The sequence below is a fragment of the Lates calcarifer genome, linkage group LG15, assembly GCF_001640805.2.
Source record: "Lates calcarifer isolate ASB-BC8 linkage group LG15, TLL_Latcal_v3, whole genome shotgun sequence".
In the NCBI taxonomy this organism is placed as follows: Eukaryota; Metazoa; Chordata; class Actinopteri; family Centropomidae; genus Lates; species Lates calcarifer.
The window spans coordinates 6,894,635-6,911,935 of record NC_066847.1 but is presented as its reverse complement, the minus strand read 5'-3'; the positions used below and the strand labels follow the sequence as shown (position 1 = coordinate 6,911,935).

Genomic DNA, 17,301 nt, shown 5'->3' with positions numbered 1-17,301 from the left:
GTGTAATGAATACAATACCTCTGATATGAACCTGATGCACATAATAATATCAACAACACACAATAGGCACAAATATAACAGACATCATATGGTTGAGTGAAACTATTCAGAAACACTACTGTGTGAATTCTGCTCAGGTATAGTTACAGCAGTTATGACTTGTTATTTTTCACCTCTGCTGAGACAGCAAACAAACACTCCACAGGGGATTCCGCCCATATCTCCCACACACACATACACACACACTGAGATAACACTTTCACTTCATTAAATGTGACATGCAATCTCCCTCCTCCTAATCAACCATGGTCGAGGACAGCCGTGCTGTACAAAGTTCCCTCCCCCTCCAGGTACAAATTCCCAAAAGATGAAAATCATTTTTTGAGGACAAGGATCTGAAGTGAAGGAGAGCTGTGAAGTGAAAGACTGCACTTCTTTGAGCGAGGGCAGCCGTCGAGATAAGACTGTTATCAGATTGACGAGGGAGATGAGGAGGCAGGGCGAAGGCGGAGGGATGTGATCCCCTAAATACCTCCATTGTTGTTGCCAACAATATTGAGACTCATTAAGGAAGAGGGATTCTTTGAAAACCCTCACATCGGAGGGAAGATGCGTAGGATGGTTAAAAGAGGAGAACCTTTTGAAAGGATTAGTGGAGAACTTATTAACGTTGTAAAGAGTTCTTCAGAAAAGAATGTGTAAAGAATAGCTGCTAATAAAGACAAGTCTACAGTATCATGTTAATTCAGGTTCAACAGCAGTGAAATGATTCTAGCTTCAGTCGGAGTAGACATCTATGCTTACTTGTGGAGCAATAAAACAAAGAAACTAAGCCATAAAAATTCACATTATATCAAATTATTTCAAACTATTTGTGCAGCTGAAGTCAAACACATAAAACCAAATGGTTTATAAAAAACATCTCACTGCAAAACTACCTAGAGAAAGTAAAACAAAGAAAATTATAGACTGCAATAATTGCAGGTGGGCAGAGGAAGACAGAGATGTAGCGTTCCTCCTTGCTGACAGAACAGGTCGCTCTTTGTGGAAACAGAGAGACACCTGGGAAATTTAGTCTGCGCCTTCCTCCCCAACCAGCTGTTTGGTGTCCACAGCTTTGCAGGAAAAATGCTGAGCTCGATGACTGCACGCCACCATATCTTCTCGACTCTCTCTCTCCAACACACACACACACACACACACTTTTATATGATACACGCTGGGACCACAGGATAAGTAGCAAAAAGGTGTAACATGTGTGACGTGTGCAGTAATTGGGTGACACATCTAGACTGCTCCTCGCCTGAGACACTCAAGGTGACATGAGGAGGGTCTGTTGCTTTATCAAGTGAGAATGTGAACAGGCACATGCCTCATTGTGCCTTAGGGTATTCATCACTATCTATAGGTGGAATAGAGTATAGTAAATATCATAAATCTTTCGATGGTGGACCTACAAGGGCATATACCGTGGATTTCAAGGGCTCTTCGCATGAAACGATGGATTGCTTTGAATTCTTTGGCCCAAGGGTGTGTATGCATGGGCCAGCTGCAGAGAGCAGCACATAACGTGACACAAACACATACAGACACACAGTGCTGTACAAACATAAATTAAAAAAAGAAAAAAAAAACATAACCACACACACACACACAGATACACGCACAAATTAAACCACCCACTGCCATCAAAAAAACACACACACAAGCCTTTTAACACAAACCACTCGCCAGTTGTCCATATCTCCTAAACCCCAAGACACACATACACACACCACAGCAGACAGAGATGTGAGGAAACCATCAAAACCATCAGACATCCATTTACTTGCGACAGCGCTACGTCTGCGGAGGATGAGGTCAGCAGTCTGCTTTTGCTTATTAACACTCACCAGTCTAGAGCCAGAGTCCATTCATCAAGGAGCCTTCATGTTGTGTAATCAACCTTTCAAGCCTGGAGCTCAAAGTCAAGACAACACACAGGACAGCTGCTGTCTGCTTTGACTGATGATAAGAGAGCAATTTACGGACCCTGCGTTCAGTCTGGTTAAACACAGATGACGTGGGTCTCTTTCACTTTTGGAAAAATGTTCACACTGGTTCAAGTTCTCCAAAAACACCAGAATGTTAGCAACTTTAAAATAGACTGTGTGTGTGCATGAACAACCATTTCACGCCTATAAGTTTCAAACTTTAAAAGGATTACAGGAACATGGCCAGCCAAATTTGATAGCTAATTAAACAAAACTGTGCCACATGAACTAATAACAGCTTCTTGGTGGTCTGGTCTTCTAAGGTTTCATAAAATTAAAATACAAGTCTCGCAAAGAATGTAATTATCTTTATACTGTGAACACAACCTGTAAAACAAAAAGTGGACTAACACTGGACCCCAAGTTAATGGTACAGTCACTTCTCTTCAGGCAACTAACTTCTTTGCTGAAATCACATCTGCTCAGCAGTTTGGAAAAGTTTAATCAGATCCCTTCCTCTTACAGCTGATTTTTATTTTTGTGGATATCACTTTTTTCCCCATTGTATTATTAATGAAAAATTGCTGTATCTGTGTTCAGGCTTTTTGCATGGACTAGATTTATCAGAGAACTGTTAAACAATGGTGCTGACAGCCTCCAGTGACACTGCTCGCTGTAAGACAAGAAGAAGTGACCTGAGCTCTATTAAAACTGACAGCTACTTGCTTTCCTAATGGATATGAAAACGGACGCTAATGGATGCCTCTAAGAAGTCCCACAGATAAACATTGTATAACTGGATTTCTTTGTTGAAATCCCAGTCTGATTAGATAATAGCATAAAGTTTAACACAAGGTTTATGTAAAGAAACTTTTGCAGCTGTTCTTTTCTTGCAGAAAGTAAAGAGCATGTTGAAACAAATGTCAAAAATTTGAAATGTTAACCTCCCCCTAACATGACCCTGCAGCGATGACAACTGCAGCACTTCTTTAATAAGTTCCCCGCTGAAAAATACAATGTTACTGCCTTACAAAACCAGCCCTGCCGATAAATGTTTAACTGTCGAACTGTGGTGTTTGCAAACCTCACAGCACCTGGTTACAGCTGACAATTTTTATTTGTACTCGCAATGTCTCCTGCTGAGTTTCAATGAAATTCAGGGAAAAGTCCAGTTATTCTTTAAGTAAACAGAAGCTGCAGAAACCGATGACAATACCATCTAGTGGCCTGGTGTGTCGGCCCCTCCCTCTCACCACTGGAGGGTTCCTCCAGCGCAACATCACACGTCAATGTGACGGAAATCTGCGCGGATGGAAAGCGGATTGCCACCCATAGGCCGCTTTATTCCCTCCATTAAGTCTGGATAATCCCAGATGCTTAGCTCACTGCCATAGCCTCTCCTTTGGCCCCCCGAAATCTTCCCCTGCAAATTAATCAGTTCATAATCTCCACCCTCCATCTAAACACTCAATCGAGGCAGAGACCAGCTACCAGCTACCAGCTACCATCGTCGCACTTGGTGCAAGGACAGGCCCTTGATCCAGATGATGTTTGTTTGTTCAGACAATGCAGACACACACACAGACAAGCACAACATCCCAAAGCGCACATATACTGTATAATGCATTAGACATTAGCACTAGATAGTCATTTTGGATAACAGGGTCTGTCGCATTATGACATTAGACAGTGCATTAACAGTCTCCTGAGGGCATTCATGATGCAATAACGACAACAACATGAGCCCTGGACAAAAAATGTGGGTAAGAGCAGACTTGGGGGAAACATTAGTGATACATGCAGAGAGTGTGGACGTAAAAATGTGCATCAGCTGCACAAATTCTAACCTCTAAATAACCTGTAAACAACTACAGTGGGAGAGTAACTGTCAGTCACTGCACAGCTGACAATGGAGCCACAATTCAGAGACCAAAAACACACACACACACACACACACACTGTGCAGACAGACAGGCAGAAAGACAGGCAGGCTGAAAAGCAGCTGTTTGGCAGTGGTGTATCATCTGCCACGACCCATACATGTAATGCCCCATTATGTCTTGCCCTTTAACACAGCTATATCCCTCACCCCCTCAAACACCATCTGACAGACAGACAAAAAATTTCAGACAATCTCTTAAATTATTCATCATGCCACAATGGAGTGTGATGGGAAAAACAGAGCGTCAGGAGGAGAGGAGAGGTGGGGCAAGAGCAGCAGTGAAAGGCTAAAGGAAGGAGGAGGGAGAAGGTGACGGCAAATGATGGTAAAGAGGGAAACGGGGTCAAGAGGAACAAGTGTAATAGTAGGAGGGCAGCTTATAACCGCATTGGCTTAAGACAATGAAATGGGTGGATTTTAAAATGTCAGATGAGGGGGAGAGAGGCTGAGAGGGAGGGAGGAAAACATCAAACAACAACACCGGGGCTGGGCAATGAGGGCAAGCTGGCGCGAAGGGCCGCCAGAGGATTTGAAATATGGACAGTTGTGAATGAGGGCAGTGTGGCATCCGCGTTCACAACACACACGCATACACTAACAGAGATACACACACCAGATGGGCCTCTGGGGATTAAAGCGAGGTTATTCGTCCTCACTGAGCTCCACACAGACCAGGCAGACCTAACCCGAGAGCTCCTCTTCAACTCAAAGCCACTGCTGTATCCTGAGTCAGATGGTTTTTTTTCTATTTTTTCCCTTTTGCTTTCAGACTGGCAACTCCAAAAATATAATGCCTCAGCTGTAAATTCCTGCAGCCAAGTTTATACCACTCTAGTGTCACTGAGTCACATATTTTGTTGTTGCTGTTGTTGTTTCAGCCCCACCCTACCCCAGACACTGTTACAAAAAAAAAAAAAAAAAAGGAAACACGCATCTTCTCCTCTGTTTCCTGTCTTGCTCGCTCTAAGGAAGCAGTAGACAACTTAACAGCAACTCTCCAGCTGGAGATTGTGCAGAATAATATATGTATTTTCCGAGCTCCAGTGAGGTCATATAAATAACTGCCATTACTGATGCTTTTGACACTGTTATTTGCAGGCCAGAGCCTTGCAGAGTAACACAGATAAGGCTGATAGAAAGAAAAAATAATAATATAAATAATAATAAAAATCACATTACCTGTTGAAAAGGCACCACACAGGCAGCAATCACCATAACAGCAAATGTGGAGGAACACAGAGAGAGAGAGAGAGAGACAGAGAGAGACAGAGAGAGAGACAGAGAGAGAGAAAGCACAGGTTAGCATTTTTATTCACACCTAAAAGCAAGGGGCACTCCAAAATTGCACATTTCAACTCCTGCAGAGACGCACTGTGCCGCTGAATGGCTAAAAACGCCATTCTTCTGTAACCAGTAGATACATCACGGATCTAATTTTTACGCAGGCATGAATTAAAAACATCACAGGGACACAGCAGATTTGTTGATATAGCATTAATTAGCATATTATTGATTATTGAGCTTGAGCTTTTGTTTTGTCATTGGCTGCCAGGGGAGTTATGGCGGTGTGAAATCATATTGACATGGATTAATATGGAAGCACTATCTTGATTATGCCTGTCAATGAGATATAAAACACACACTTCTTCTCGCCCCATCTGCTTGTCTTCATTGCTTTCAGGGGATTTTTACTCACAGAGTGTTTTATTATTCCAAAGATTAGATTTATTAATAATATCCTTGCAGGTCAAGGTTAATTGATGATACACTTGATTAGCCATAACTCTATACACTCCTCTTCTCTGCTATAAAGGACAACTAACACAATTACAGAACATATCTTTTACACCAATTTACTGTAGTTTCCTCTCTCTGTCCCTGTTTTTGGATTTTCCTTTCCCCGTCTATCCCTATCAAACCACGCAGAGGATTGTATTCTCTCCTTTGCTTTCGGCACTGTCTTCATTTGACCCATATTAGAGTTGTTTGTGTTCGTGGAATATACAGTCCAGGAGGGTGTCAAGTAAATACAAGGGCCGACCTAGGCTGTTTGTAAAGTCAACATGGGCACCGGATCAGAGGCAAATAACCAAAGGACTGTGGCAGGATGCATTTCAATGCGTTTCTCTGTTTCTCTGCTCTAAAAAGGCTTCACTGACTCACACAGAGTACATTAATATGTTGCTGACTTAGAGCAGAAACACATCAAACAGATTCCCTGCTATACATACAGAAATGCAAGTGGGCGTAATCAGATGGAGACTCTGAACATTACAACGAGACACATTAAAAGACATATGATCAAGCATGCAGACTCCAAATGAAAATTTGTACAGCATGCATGTGTATACATGAAACACAAACACAGAAACTAAATTGAGCTTGGCGGCCTCTCTGTGGCCCGTCCCCAGCTCTCGCTGGATGTTTGTTTGTGCTGGACTGTGGTGCCTGAAGACGGGCCTGATGAGAGATGAACAAGCATGAATGCTCTCATCCCTTCTACTCCGCTGCTCTCCCTTGTTAGTCAAAATGTTGTAGCGCTGGTGCCTCTGCAGAGGGTTGGGCTTCCACTTCTGTCTCACAAAGCCCCTTCAAGCTAACAAACTATAAACTGCCTAAAACTTGTTTGTCTTGGATTGTCCCCACTCAGACTCTCGCTTTTATTTCCTGTCTCTCTTTCTGAGACTGATTTGGCTAGAGGTAAACAGAGTGGGATGTAGGCTTCCTGAATCATAGAAGCAGACATGGACAAATTGCCAACATTTGGTAAAAAAGGGGGAAGAGAAGGCAGGATGTGAATAACCATGGAGGAATGGGAATTACAAAGAACGGTAGAAATAATAAAATGCTTTGACATCATTGTCTCAGAGTGCAAAACATGCAGAGATAACATCATAGACAACATTTACTTTCTTGCACTTCCTCTGACAAGGAAGGTGATGAGACTTTTAAAGAAAAGGTCTTCAAGTGATTTTATGCAGTAACTGAAAAAGGGTGTTAATTCTCAACCCACTTTTTTTGTCCTCAAAATGGATATGAAGAGCCTCTATTGCTGTGAGGCGCGGAGGTGGTGGGTAGGAGTTTACACACAATAAATGAGCTTTTTTTGAAATGTCTTAATCTCATTTGCCCCACTAATATGCAGTGAGCACACCAACACACCAGCCTTTAAAGCCGGCTCAAAAGATACAGAAGCTCTGAGCCTCTACAGTACATACAACAACTGATTATTCAACACTGACATAAGCATCCTTTTGTTCCACTGACTCTTGCCCTTGCCCTGTAGCCTCAGTTTACCTTAACTGAACTGCAGACTTATTGACAAAGGGAGCTTATTGACAAGCTAATTTTATTGACAGGGTCTTAGTGTCTGGTAAAGGGTCTTGTGTAAAAAGCTTCATGCCTGTCACAAATGTTTTTATCATCTCACGGCCACAGCAGCACTTATCATTTTGGTGAATCTTTGATGTCGGCTGCACTATAAAAGATTCAGATGAAAGCCAGTCAGCGAGTGCAGATGTGATTGACACAAGGGGCTGGGCAGCTTGTGTGGTTTCTTACTGATGCATAAACTAGACTCCACAGGGCTGTCCAAATACGCCTCCAACAATATCTAGGTTTTTTTTTTCGTAGCAGGAGTAGGGAGGATTTAAGCTGATAATAGGCCTGTCATCTAAGATATGGCAAATTCTAGCTAACTCTTTTAGTGTAGAAAGATGAGATAAATACGGCTCCAAGATGTGACAGTTAGTGCTACAAAGTACTGTACTGCACTGATGTTGAAGGAAAAACCTGATCAAGGTGTTTTAATCTGGTTAATGTCTTTCATTTGGCAACAATTTTCAACAAAAGGCATGAAAAGGCCTGTTAAAATTCCACTAATTTATGTAGATAGCAAACCGAGTACTGTCCACCATTTCTAACTGTGCATTCGCATAAAACGATTCACAAGCAACAAAAGCACCCAGCAGCCATACTGTACATTTTCAGTAAAAGCATGATGATGAGAGAAACCACTGCTGCAGCAGCACTGAGCAGTGTGATGTAAATGCAAATAGGTGGAGACTCTCTGAAGACAGAAATTTAATTTTCTCCTCATTGTAAGATCTTATGTACTGAAGTTATCAAGAAATATGAAGAGAAACAGAAATCTGTGGTTTCCTGCTCTATTGTGATACACTGTTTATTTACCAGGACATTATCTGATCTCTATTCATGCATACAATAACCCCAACCCAAAGTATTTTTGGAACATTAACTGTTCTTTCTAAATACTGACAAGGTAAAACAATAAAGACAGGAAATGTGGAGATTTGTTTATTTGATCATGCATGTCATGTTTCATTAGCCCACTTAACTGCTTTAGTACAAAGCAAACAGCCAGGAACTAGTTAGCACCAACTGCTGCTTAGAGAGCAACCTTATGTTACCACACAGAAAGATAATAAACAAAATCTTTGCAGCAGACCTCTATGCCAACTGAAATACTGCAGCCATAAATAAATTAATATACATATCTTCTAACTTCCAGCAAGAAAGCGAAAAAGAATATGTGCCAAAATGTTGATTTCCTTTAACATTCTTGTATTTATGTTGCAAAGTTCCAACAAATCCACTACCAACACTTGCTGGTCACCCCTTGGGATACTCAAGCAAACCAAACCCTCTCATTCCGCAGAGGGAGGTGAAGAAACAAGGAAAGGAGCGGGGCATCATGTGGAAAAATGGTTTCCAAACAGTAAACCATTCTGCATGTGAGCACACAGAAGAGATTGCTTCACGCTCTATTTCTTCTCCAAGTGTGTGAGCATGTGCAGTGTATCATACATGTGTGTGAGTGTGTGTCCCAGCGTCTTTCATGTAAGGTTGTGGTTACATGTGCGCTGCGTACATCAGAGCCCTTAAGAGCAGTAGGCACGATGCTCATTATGGTGGGTGGGTGACTCTCCTCAGAAAAATGTTACACGGGTTGGAATTATGAAGATATAATTTCCTACCAAGTTATATTCTGCTGACAGGAGAAACACTTAAGTGGTGATATCATTACAAACTAAGACAACAGATCTTTATATTTCCATCACAGTACTTAGAAGGAAATACTTCCCACTTATCCCAATTTTAAGTGTGATTCGATTGCACAATTCCAAAATGTCAATAAGACAAGTAGTAGAGAAGATAAGAAATGCCACACTTAATCCTAGCAAGTACACACACACACACATTCACAAACTAAGCCTATTAACAACCCCAATAAGCTAATGAAGGCTGGCTAAATTATGAGTTACTGAGCACCTTTATAGAAGGGGCTCTAATTGATCCAATATGGCCATTAACAGTTTGTGTGAGACAAGAAAAAACAAGGCTAAGGCCATTTCACTGGCAGACTGCAGCTACTTACCCTGCCTTCATCAATAACCTGCACTAAGCAGACACAACGGAATTCAAACAAATGCAAAGTCGCTTCCCGATATTAAAGCAGAGGCCTTAGCCAGCACCTGAGCGTTTTCACAAAAGCGCCAGTGAGTGAAGTTTTTAGCAAAGTCAGGCTGAAAACAACAACAGAAGCAAAACTGAGTGAAAAATGGCTTTACTTCTCAGCCAAAAGTTCAGTCCAAAAAGTACAAAAGTGGGACAACTTTTTGAAAAGGGATCAGTTCAAAAACAACACATCTTTTCTTCTGCACAATCTCCTGAAGTCAACAGACATACTGTCAACATAATGTCATCTGCTGTTCCTCCTTTTTTTTTCCAATTATATTTCATAACAGACAGCAGGGTGTGGTAGGTCTGGCAGGCTTACACAAGCTAAAACCTGAAACAAGCAAATCCTCAACCGCTAAAGTTATAAATTGTCACCATAAAAGGACACTTTTAAATTGATGACAGAAAAACAAATGACACTGGCTGAAAATATACTGACTAGTGTGCATAAGTTTGCATTACTCAAATTTCCCAAGGGCACTGTTAACATTTCATCTTGTCTAATCTCATCTCCACATGAATATTCACAGATTCTGTAAAAAGTGAGTGAGGTGGAAGAACAAGCCACATGAGTCATTTGTTCCTGGATTAAATTCTAATTCCAAAGTCCTGAAGCCTGCTCATCATCTTCCACTGGGAGATAAAACTTCTCCAACCAGTACAGCCCAGATATACGTGCCAGGCTCTCTTCTCTCTAACCTCAGCATCCTGTCCGCCTGCAGCCATAAAACATTCATCCAAAGACAAGAGGAGAGAGTTATCGATACTCAAGTCAATCCATCCACCTCACCTAACTCCCTCCAAATGCAGGAAATCAACCATGTGAGCCCCTTGCAGATGGAGCAAGAGGCTATAAAGTCAATACCATATCCATCAGCTAAATAGACTGCCACAGTCATGATTGTTTATGGTGAGGGGGATGGAGACAGAGTGTGAATCTGTGTGTTTGGTCTATATAGTTTAGCTGAAGAAGATTCAAGTTGTCCAAAAGTGTTCTGCCCATCCCAGAGGGAGTCAATTCACTGTTTGAGGACAATAAGGATAATGCTTCAGAGAGGTATCGCCTTACAACTTCACAGTTCATCACTTGGACTAGCCAGCAGAGGCTAAATAGGTAAAGACTTCCATAGTATGCCCGGCTGACTATAAAGGCCAACTCACTTCCATTAACAAAAACAGTTAATTCAGAGCCACCCAAAGATAATAACTCCACTGGGAGTGCTGTTAAAAAAAGAAAGAAAAAAAAAACCTTTGTGTGCGTGCCGCGACAGGGTAATCATCCTCATTTTAGCTGATAACCTCAGAGTGGCCCTCTCTCCCACCTCTCTCCTCCTCCATATCCCAGTCAAATCTGACACCTCTAACCCTCCACCAAATCGACTCTGGCTGACAGGCCAGATCTCAAGAGAGGAGACCCTGAGGAGAAAATGGCAGCCATGTGACAGAGTGACTGGCAGAGTGGAAAGCTATATCTATCCTCTGCCAGAAGCGTGCTTCAAAAGCAGAGATACTTCCCACAGTTGCAAAAATGTGTGATAGTATTTCCAGTCAGATTGGCAGAAAGAAATAGATCAAGATCAAAAGTTTACAAGATATTTTCATGCCCTTTATTCTTACGTATCTCTCTAAGCGATGCACTAATGGCCCACTCTCTACACATACAGATTTAGGCTTTAGAGTTCAGAGCAGAAGGTCTCCTGCAGTGCAATGCCCTTGGAGCATCTTAAGATTCAATACTTCACTCAAGGGAAGTTCAGCTGGTATTGTAAGTACCACTGATGTAATAACAGCCAGCGATTGTACCAGCAACCTCTCTCCTGTTATCGACCTGGCTCTTTACCTCCTGGATATCTTGCTGCTAGAACAAACACAGGGCATGGACTGGGGATGTCTGCACAGGAGAGCTCTCCTATTTTAAATTAGAAATCCTTCTGATGTATAGCATCCTTTTTTAAAATATTTGTACTTCAGCATATTCAAATATGTACAAAAGCAGAAGGTCAGAATGTCAGAATTGGCAATGAACAAGTATGTGCTGCCTTGAGCTGGCAGGTCATGGTGGACCGGCGTTCATTATAAACTAAAACCACACCATCTCCTGTGTGGCACTACAATGTGGCCCTCACATGGGCAAAATCAATAGTTTAAATGGTCCATCCATCCATCCACCATCTACACCACTTATCCTTAAGAGTCGCGGGGAGGCTGGAGCCTATCCCAGCTGACATTGGGCGAGAGGCGAAGTACATTTAGTTTAATTAGTTTAAACCACTATCATAATATTTAATTAAACACAGTAAAATGTGTTCCATCATTATTTATTTACCTCAGACAAATCTGTCAACATTTGAAAAACAAAAAGATTGATTTACTTTTTTTAATTAAACAGATTTTTAATAGTAATGAATATAGTAATTCATTTTGACAATAAAATTTTGTAAAACATAACATGATATATTCATATCATCAAAATACAACACCACTTAAGGTCAATAAGTACTCCAACTATCTGGCTTCCAATGGATCAAAAAAGGCAGCTGCAGAAGCATAAATAAGTTAATATCTTATGATATAAAACTAGAGAAGTTGATGTTAGCTTTTTGCGGAGATATTGCAGATATATCTTTATGAGAGTACTTCCTGGCTGTACAGAAGTGAAAAAAATGTGTTTTATTAGGTAATTTAAAAACAGTGTGTCCATTACATTGTTAACCACAATTTGGTCAACAGATCTATTATATTTCAATCCATCTAACATCAGTCTTGGCTTGGACAGTCCAGTAACAGTTGGGCTGTAATAACTACCACTACTAAAATCACTGCTTCTAATCATATTAATAATAATAACAACAGTAAATAAGGTCGATATAATACAACCCATGTGATCACTAGGATCAGTTCCGCGATAAGTAACCACCTTGTGTCTTAATTATCCCAGGCAATGATCCCAAAACTGCTGTGTATATTAGATAGCGCACACACTTGACTGCTCCAATCCAGCACATATGCTCCGTCCATACACAAACAATCTGCCATCGCGCACACAAAATTACCCCCATCCATGACCTCCATTATGCTATTAATGCTGCTGGATGAGAGGGAGGTCTACTGGCGCACTTGAGCTAATGGGTGGACAGCAACAGAGAGCTGCGGAGACTTGGCACAGCGGGGCAGAGTGCTGCCCCCCCGGGTCAGTCTGGGGCCAGTCAGACAGGCAGCAGGACTCCCACCGTCATCTCTGAGTCATAGCTGGGAGTCATATGACCAGCCTCAGCATGCTGGTCTCAAATACCACAGCGAACAGATGACCAGTGGTCCTGATATGCACACGCACACACACACACACACACATTCTTATAAGTCTCATTTTATCTTCACAAGGGTTTCATTAGGTCCTTTTTAATCAGATTGGCCGACAACAATTCAAACTGCTTGTGGAGATAGAAGGTTTTCATAACACATGAAACTGACTGATTTAGGTTTTGCATATTTCCTGGACTTCTCACTCATGAGCAAGGCTTTGTAGAGGATGTAGTCATACCACAGTAAGTCTTACTAAGTGCTTCCTAGCAATAACATAACTTAATGTGATTCAAAGGAAAGAAAATATTTTGGGAAACACACTTGTTTCAAACTATTTGCTTTCTGGTAGAGAGGAAGATGAGAACATTAATACCACTACATTATCTGTCTGTTAAATACTCTGTGAGGCTATAGCCTGCAGCTGGTTAGCTTTCCTTGGCATAAATACTAAAAATAGTCTGAAACAGATAGCCTGGCTCTATTCAATGATCAGCACCTCTAAAGCTCACATATTAACACTTCATATTGCATTTGTTAAATCCTTACAAATAGAGGGGCTTTTGCTGGACTATTTCCTGGCCAAGACCAGTATCTTTCTGAAGTCTTTGCAGGTTTGCTGAAAGATCAGGGGCAAGAAATAACCCAGTACATAACAGACTGAAAAACGTTTGTTCAAGATTGAATTGTTAGGTTTTTGTACAGACTAAACAAATAAGACATATATTTATTAATAAGCTTTTGAGATGGTAGCCGGAGACATTGATAGACAGAGACAATTGTTTCCAGCCTTTATGCTAAGCTAACCAACTGCTTACAATAGCTACACATTTACCATACAGACATGAGTGGTATCAATGTTCTCATCTCCATCCTAATTGCAGGGTTTCCACCAGTGTATTTGCTAGCCCGGCAGCCCACCACGCCTAACTTAACACCCCCGTCCTGCGTAAGCTTTGTGAAATTTGGGCCAGCTAAAGACAGCTAAAGACTTTTCTGTATAGGAAAGCATACTAAATGAACTCGACTTTTAATTTATGTTTTACATCCATTTTTAAATTGCTTTTAACTTGTTTTTATGCCATTATTTGTTGTTTAGCACTTTGAGATTTCCCCTCAAATGTAAAGTGCTTTATAAATAAAATGAATTATTATTATCTTGGCTGGAAAGCTCATCAGCAGCATCTGTTGGCTAAAACATGAACACACTATAAGAGGTCAGTGTTCTTTTTCACTTTTTTCATACAGTCAAATACTGAAGGTGATGGTGACCAGGCCTAACAACTTTTCTGGTAAATGGCAAACTATTCCTTTAAGATATTACTGGTGGGATTATATTATACTACTTGCGAAGATGGTAACAGAAAGACAACAGTTTTCTCATGTTATTCTATATGTCGCAGAGCGAAAGGCACTCTGTTGAAGACAAGCTCTCTGTCTCTCACACAAAAACATGCACACACTTGCCCTCAGGGGAACAGAGGAAAAGGAGAGAAGTGGAACACACACAGAATTACAGATGGACTGAAATACTTATGCAGAGTCGGGCAGTGGCAGGAAAATATGCACATGCACACTCATTCAAAACCTATACAAATCTAGTCTTAGTATGACACACAAACACAAATCATCTTTCTCTCCTCAACAACAACAGGCAACTCGGGCAACTCGCTTTCCGTATCTACATCTCTGACAGAAAGACACACACACAGGCCTCCAGTCTGGTGTGCTTTGAATCATTAAAGGCATCATGCGTGGACACACAGAGGTCAAGAGGTGGTGGGCCAGAGGTCAGCCTCATGCCCCTTGAGGGAAGAGATTAACCATTTGTGTTTGCCACACACACAGCCTGACCGTTTCCTCTCCATTCTGTCTCCTCTTCCACACAGCATTATTCTGCTGCTGGTACTGTAGAAAGTTAAAAAGTCTGAATGTTTGGTATCTCTAGGCTACAAAAGGCCCTCACTTGGTAAGATATTTACTGCAAGGCTGTTGTACTGGATTGTGTTAAATTATACAGCTGCATGTGTTGTTGTATCTGCTACCTGTAAAAAAAAAAAACGTCAGGCATAAATCAAACTGAGTATGGAAGGAGTTTGTGTATTTTTTTTTTAAAGATAGTGGCTGTGTTTTGGTTTGTTTGGAAGTGTGTGCCAAAGCTTTAAAGACTTCTCTGCGGACCTTATCGCTGCACTCAAATATCTGATCCAGACAAGGTGCCTGTCAAAACAAGGTTCTGGCATAAATCAGACGGAGAACTGGGTTGAGTTTTTGGACCTGCATTGTCTGTTGTATTAATGATTTGTTTGCAAGGCTCAGAAATGGGTGGTGCTGGTGCTGGCGGTGGCAGCAACATGGAGTCCAATAAAAAGTATAGCTTATCTGCAATTTTTAATTTCAGGCTAATGTGAGGTCTCCACCACACTGTTCCCCTCTCTCTAGTGTCATGACAGAAGTTGTGTTTAGCCCTAAATGACCTTTGACCAGCATGCTTGTCCTAAGCTAACAGGTTAGCTGGGCCACGACAGGCTAATAGCTGTTTTGATGCCAGCGTTAAATGATCTGTCTCTACAGGGTGACAGGCGGCTCTGTGGATGCCTCAAGGACACAGACAGCTCAGGCTACGAGGTTGGCCTAACAAGCACCTGACAGAAATGATAATGATTACCTCAGGAGAGGCTGCTCTGTGTGGACTCAAATTTTCCCACAGGAAGCAAATTTGTAGCTATATAGCAGTAACTTGAACCCTCAGTGGGGAACACAGCCCATTTATCCCAATGAGAAACCTGCAAATTAGACTTAGCGTTTGTTTATCTCTCATCCATACAGGTTTGGCTCTATGCTGAAGTGCCACTGAAGTAATGGAAGGTTTTGCCACCTCCCACATAAACCAGTGAGCCATGGTTTGTGGCACTGGGATGTGAAGTAGAGATAGCGGGTGGGTAATGTGTGTCAGCTGTAGCCAGTATTAATTGATGGCCAACACTTCTGTATCATTACAGACATATGGCTGATATAAAACGATGATTAAAACAGTGCTGCTGTGGTCACTGGAGTGTGTCTGCAGTTTAAGTTTGTTTACAGAGCCACCGGTGGGTACTTAATCTTCTAGACTGGCCTTTATCATCCAGGATGCTGCTGTTTGTTCTTTTGTTCTTCTGCACTTTGAATCACTGTCTCTGTCTGTTTCTCAGCTATCATTGTTTTTCACCCATCTCTCAGAGCAGCTTCATATTTCTGCACTCAGCTGATAGGCCTTTCGATGACTAAGTATCGCACCATTTTGGTAACACTGAGATTGAGGAACATGTCTGTGGCAGATTAAAACTGCTGCTGACCAGTCATGTAGTGAGCATACAAATCAATTTACTATAAGCCTTTATCAAAAAGAGCAGACGGCATGCAAGTTATACCAGTGGAGGATCATACCTTGCCAATATAACACAAGTAGGTCACATGAAAGGCAAAAGTTTCTAGGGAATTGCATATCAATGCAAATATGCAAATATACTTCCTTCCTTAGCATTTTTCTATTAAATATTCACAAAGGAAAGAGAGACATTCTAGCAGTAAACTAAGAGAAATCCTGTGCAGGGCCTTGTTCAATTACACAGAGCAGAGACAAAGGCTGCAGCAAGGTTAAAGGTCAAACATATGAACAATGGCCTGAATCAGATGAACTGCACAACTCCTTTGTAAAGTAATGACATAAATTGCATGTGGTAGATAATGTGCAATTATAATGGATTATGCTTTACTTTAGTAAGTACTAGAACATGAACTGACAATGTAAATGAATAGAATAGGTGACTCAGTCTCCACAACCAAACTGCATTTAATCGGTTGTTGACATTCATGCTCTCCTGCCTTTTGCTCCCGTCATACACGTTTAGCTTCACAAGACGGAGAGGAAAAGGAAAAGCAGTTTTTAAAGCAGTGAAAGGGGTGGTGGGGGTGGGGTGGGGGGGTAGTCAGAAGATAACTAAAATGTCAAAGTCTGGGACTGCTCTCTCTTTGTTGAAAGATTGTTTTTAAAAATCCCAGCACATCTTGAGCTACAGCTTGGACCCATGGTCATCTTTTAGGCTATCTTTTCTATTTTTCCCCATTCTCTGTTGTTCAGTTTTTTGACAAGCACCATGCATCATCACTGGAGAGAAAGGGATGGAGGAAACTAGATAATAACAAAACAAGCCCAGGCAGGCTTTTGCAAAACACAGTACAGGGTATATGACCTGAAGGAAATGAAATGGCCAAACAGCATGCAGGCTGTTCCAAGCACCTCTCCAGACAAGACTCCACAGGGTTTAGACAGGTCTTCTCAAACCGCCCAACTCTCTAACCATCTGAAATTCATTCTTTATGGGGAACCCTGGAGCTAAAGTCAAACGAAAGACAATAGTGGGGGGGGGGGGTCAGGGGAGTATAAGCTTCCAGCTCGGTGTTTGGCCACAGAGTCTCCACCTCCATCTGGGCCAAATTACGCAATGTGGCCTGCCAACCACATCTGTCTGTATGACTAATCACTGTGACAGGGCATGGCTCCAACCAACACAGCTCAATACCTGTGCTTAGAGGAAACAAAGACAGACTCATACAGACATA

General features: G+C 41.6%; 1 protein-coding gene across 3 annotated transcripts in view; it reads right to left on the bottom strand.

Annotated features, from left to right (window-relative positions):
• Window positions 1-17,301, bottom strand: part of LOC108899472 (mannosyl-oligosaccharide 1,2-alpha-mannosidase IA) — a 174,138-nt gene that overhangs the window by 123,481 nt on the left and 33,356 nt on the right. The gene's annotated exons all lie outside the window — the stretch shown is intronic.